The sequence below is a fragment of the Humulus lupulus genome, chromosome 5, assembly GCF_963169125.1.
Source record: "Humulus lupulus chromosome 5, drHumLupu1.1, whole genome shotgun sequence".
In the NCBI taxonomy this organism is placed as follows: Eukaryota; Viridiplantae; Streptophyta; class Magnoliopsida; order Rosales; family Cannabaceae; genus Humulus; species Humulus lupulus.
This window is the reverse complement of record NC_084797.1, coordinates 220,467,600-220,473,170: the sequence shown is the minus strand read 5'-3', so window position 1 is coordinate 220,473,170 and position 5,571 is coordinate 220,467,600. Positions and strand designations below refer to the sequence as shown.

General features: G+C 35.9%; 1 non-coding gene across 1 annotated transcript; it reads right to left on the bottom strand.

Moving 5' to 3' along the window:
• Positions 1-4,216: 4,216 nt before the first annotated feature.
• On the bottom strand, positions 4,217-4,323 carry LOC133780876 (small nucleolar RNA R71). Its single transcript, XR_009869684.1, has one exon. It is a non-coding gene; the product is annotated as a small nucleolar RNA R71 (small nucleolar RNA).
• Positions 4,324-5,571: the final 1,248 nt, after the last annotated feature.

Sequence of the window (5,571 nt, the reverse complement as noted above, 5' to 3'; positions counted from 1 at the left end):
ATGTTAGTATGCAATGAGTTGACTTCTAGTTGTTTTTAAATGTGTGTAGTATGTAGTGAGTTAATGTTTAATTATTGTCTTATTGTTGTTTTTGTGCTATTTAGATTTTATGTATAGTTGTTTTCATGTTGGTTTTTAGTTGTTTAAGTTTATTTATAGTTGTTCTGTTGTTGTCTAGTTGTTTGCAGATATATTTTGATTTTTTTTAAAAAATAGGGTTAATGCTTAGTTGTTGTCTTATTGTTGTTTTTTAGTTGTTTCATTGATACCGTATTTTTGTAAATATATAACTTTACAAATGAATTTTTCGAAAACTTAAGGTGGTATTTTTGAAAAAAAATTAGGGACCATAAAAAAGTAAAAAAAACACAAATTTTTTTTTTTGTTGAAAAAATCTCATAAATCATTTACATAGGTCACCTACCATCATTGTAAAGAAGCTCCCACCTAGTATTAAAAGAAGCTTCTAACTAAATATTAGGCCTTCCCATAGGTTATTAGTTATTAGCTAAATTAGATTGACAATGACATAAGCTGATTCATCACTCAAGAGTTGAGGGAGTGAGTGTATATGAGTGGTGTGTTGTTCAAGTACTAAAAATATTTCTTATCAAACGAACCAACATAAGCCTAATTGTTCAAATAACGAGCTTTAATAAATATTGATTTAATATACTTTGATGTCTGGGGCAAAGAGATCACGAGCTTGAATTAAAAAAAAAACACTAAATCAACTCTAGGTAAATATACCATTCTTAGAAAGAACTCAAGCCTTTTTTTTTTCCATGTTGCAAATCATGTTTCAAGTCAATGTACTTAGATTGTTTAGAACTTCAAACTAAATGTATTTTTCAGCTTAAGGATTCATATTCCAGATAGACTACTTCAACTTAAAGATAGTCAAACATTTTTCTTTCCATTTTCAATATGCACCATCCACCTCTATGCAACCCGACCCCGAACCCAACACTCCAAGTCGAGAATTAAGAACCCAAAAGCTCCACCCTAGCCTCGTCGCACCCAGGTGAGTCCCTACCTTGACTGCCGACCATTTTTAGATCTGATTTTTTTTTTCTATTTTCTAGGTGATGCAAGGAGGCGGTCAGAGTAGAGGGTCGGCAATGAGAGCCAGGCGACGACTAGGGTTCTTGATGAGGGGAGAGAAGAAGATGGGCAAAAGAGAAATGGGGTGGATCGATTTCTTTTCTTTCTATCTTTAGGTCTATGGTAACTGGTTACCGTCCCGTTCTTTGTGTGTATATTTTTGAGGGTAACTGGTTAACTTCCTGTTCTTTGTGTGTATATTTTTTGGGGTAACCAGTTACCTTCACATTTTGATGTGTGTGTATATTTCTGAGTTCTTTATGGTAATTGGTTACTTATGTTGCTAAAATCATAGTTACTTATTCTTTCTTTTTTAATGAAGTGTTCTTCCTCTTCTTCCTTCAAATTTGATGTTTCTTTTCATATTTAATATGAGTAATCTGTCATCCCTCTTATGGTATCTGGTTACCCCTCTTATGGAAAAATGTTAATCCTCTCAGAGTAATTGGTTATCCCTCTTGGTACTGTTGGGGGAGAGTGAGATAACACCACCACAAGAAATAGAATCTGCCCAAAATTTGGATTGATAGAGACATAAAAAAGATTGAGAAAGAACATACAAACCCAAGTAGAACAATGGTGTTCTTCAATTTTGATGAAGCTTCAAACCCTAGGCAAGTTCACCACTTTGAACAAATCCTTTGAGCAAACCAAACACAAACCAAGGCTTATACACGTTGTAGAATGTTGTCCTAATACTCTATTTTCCAGCCACCATTGATGCTTGAGGCTTTCTCTTTAGAAAATGAGGATTGAGATTGAACAAGCCTTCAACTCTCAAAGTCAAGCACTTTCTTAGAGAGTTCTTGGAGAAAACTTAGAGATTCTTGGAGCTAGAGAGAGAGAGAGAGAGAGAGAGAGAATAGAGAGATATCGGAGAGAGTGATCATGATAAATCTATATTTTAGATTTATTAATTGAGCTTTTGAACTTACAAATTTAAGTGAAATAAAATGTTTGTGTTGTTATTGGGTGGTTTTACTCATTTTGTCTTTTAATTTTGTTTGTGTATTTTGTTTTAATTAATGATAACTCTTGTGGAAAATAATGAGATTATGTTCTAAAAATGTGGTATCTAGTTTGAAGGCAAAAAGAAAGGGTGCTTGGAAAGCGTAGTGAAAAATGTGCAAGGAAATCATCTTGGAGTTGAAATTCTGGTGCTTTGCTGTAGCATCAGTCAACTTTGTTGTAGCAAAGTGTGTGCAGCTAGCAACATAAAGTTTGCACACTTGGAAAGTGATTAAATGAGGTGGAGTGACTTGAATAATGAGAGGATGAGGTGGAAATGAGCTGACATTTTTGGAGAATATAGTGGCCCCCACGTGTAGAGAGAGAAATAGAGTGTTTATACCATTTTTTGAGCCCAAAAAGAGATCATCTTCTCCAACAACAAACCCCAGCTGCCTATCACCATTTGAGGATATTTTCTGTACCTTTTGAGCTGAAACATCAAGAAAAGAATAGGAAAAACCTAGGAGAAGGAAGCTAGAAGAAGAAGAAGAGTTAGAGGACACAGAATAGAAGATTTCTATCATTTTGGCATGTCTTTCTAAACTCTCTTTTCCTATAATTTTATTTTTCTCATCTTGAACTCTTGAGATAATGTTGTATATATATATATATATTGTGGTGATTTGAGTATTTTGATTATGAGCTAATTTCTTTGTGTTAGAGATATTGATGAACCCTAATTTGTATTCAACCCCAAAGTGTTGAATGTTTTATGCAATTTTTCTCTTGTTCTTTTGAGCTATATTTATTGTGCAAACTCTTGCTTGAGAATGATCAACTTATGTGAGAAACAAGCTAGTTTTAATTCAGAAAGGGTTAGAATTAGTGGAAATGCTTGATTGATGCATGTTGATAATTTTGTTATTGATTAGTGGATAACTTAGGGATATTTTATTCACCTTGCAAACTTGAAGGATTGATGCTTGAAATTATGTTCTTGAAATCAAATTTAGCATAAGAGTATGTGAATTTAATTGATGGAACTTTAACATGAGCATTTGGAAAAATGGCATGTGCATTAAATTGGAAATCCTAGTTACAAGAGAACTTTGATATGAACTTTGTTGCAACATTAGGGGCAAAACTACAAATTAGGGGGATTCGATATGCCTTACTTTTATCATAATATTAATCACAAATTGTCATTTCCTAGCTTTAGTGTTAAAGACTTATTTTAATTCTCTTATTTATTGTTTTAAGTTCAATTAATTAAATCATCAAAAATTATTTATACCCCAAATTGTTTGGTGTTGATTTTTACAATATTTTTTTTGACAATCCTTGAGGAGATGATAAAAAGTACTTTCATTATATTACTTGTTTGACGACTATGTACACTTGCACACACTTATGAAAATTCGCAACAAGTTTTTGGCACCGTTTCTGGGGATTGCTTAAAGTCAATTATTGTAAAGTTAATTATCTTGCAATTTTGTTTAAATTTCTTTTGTGCTAACTCGGGATTCTCGTGAAAAATTCAGGTTTACATAGTGTATGAATGAGAATCAAGACCCCGTACTACTTCCCATTGATCCAGAAATTGAGCATACATTTAGAAGAAGGCAAAAGATACAAAAATAAAAAAAGGAAGTAGTAGTGATGGATGCTGAGCAAGGGGCTCAACAGGGAGCCGCTCAAAGGGTGGAAAATCTAGCAGGAGCTGCTCAAGAAGGAGTAGCTCAAGGGGAAGTAGCTGCCAATAATGGGAAAAATGCAGTTATTATGGCTGATGACAGAGATCGTGCTATTAGGCAATATGCTCTCCCCCTCTTCAATGAGCTCAATCCGGGCATCGTTAGACCAGAAATTTAGGCTGCATACTTTGAATTGAAGCCAGTTATGTTCCAGATGCTTCAAACTGTGGGCCAGTTCAGTGGGATGCCAACATAAGATCCTCCCTTCATCTTCACTTGTTCATTGAAGTGAATCTTTCAAGCTGCTCAGAGTTACAGAGGATTCCTTGAGACTAAAGTTGTTCCCATACTCCTTGAGAGACAGAGCTAGAGCTTGGTTGAACTCTTTGCCATCTGATTCTGTGACTACTTGGCAAGAGTTGGCTGAGCGCTTTTTGATGAAGTATTTTCCTCCCACTAAAAATGCCAAGCTCCGCAATGCGATTACTTCATTTCAACAACTTGATGAAGAATCTTTATATGAGGCATGAGAGTTGTTTAAGGAGTTGTTGCGGAAATTCCCTCACCATGGCATTCCACATTGCATCCAGATGGAGACTTTCTATAACGGTCTCAATGCTCATACTAGAATGGTGGTTGATGATTCAGCGAACGAGGCTCTTCTTGCTAAGTCTTATAATGAGGCATATGAAATCCTTGAGAGAATATCCAACAACAACTATTAGTGGCCCACTTCTAGATCGTCTACAGGTAGAAAGGTGGCTGGTATTCATGATGTAGATGCCATCACTTCTTTGGCAGCTCAAGTTTCCTCTATTTCTAATATGCTCAAGACAATGAATATGAGGATGAATCAATCAATGGGGCAGCCTATGGTGACACAAATGGGGCAAATGGAGAGCATTTCTTGTGTGTATTGTGGTGAGGGTCATACTTTTGACAACTTTCCTTCCAATCCAGCAACTGTGTGTTACATGGGGAATCAAAATAGGAATGGTCCTTATTCTAATTCCTACAACCCATTATGGAGGCAACATCCCGAATTTTCATGGAGTAATCAAGGAGCTGGCCCTAGCAATTCTTCTATGCCTTCAAGACCAAATTTTCCACCGGGTTACCCCCCACAAGCACCACAACAAAGGCCACAACAATAGCAATGCAATCTAGCTCCCTTGAGAACATGTTGAAGGAATATATAGTGAAGAATGAAGCCATGATTCAAAGCCAAGCGACATCATTGAGGAACTTAGAAAACCAAGTTGGGCAACTAGCTAATGAGCTTAGAAATATACCCCATGGTACACTGCCAAGTGATACTGAGAATCCAAGAAATGTGAGCAAGGAACATTGTAAAGCCATCACTTTGAGGAGTGAGAAAGAGATAGAGAAGGACAAGAAAAATTCTTGGCATGAGGGTGAGCCCTCTTCAATCCAAATAAATGAGGAAATCCCAAAAGATGCTGATCTTCCTTGTGCACAAAAATCTTCCTAGTGCACAAAAATCTGCCTTTACCTAGAATGTTGCAGGGATGCCGCAACATTGTCACCCAGAAAGTTCAATTTCAAAGCATCCACCTCCATTTCCTCAATGTTTTCAAAAGCAAAAGTTGGATTCTCAATTTAAGAAGTTCATAGACATATTGAAGCAGTTGCATATCAACATACCACTTATGGAGGCACTTGAGCAAATGTCTAATTATGTGAAGTTCATGAAAGATGTTCTTACAAGGAAAAGAAGGTTAGGTGAGTTTGAAATTATGGCTCTAACCAAGGAGTGTAGTGCCTTTTTGTAAGACAAGTTGCCTCCAAAGTTGAAGGATCT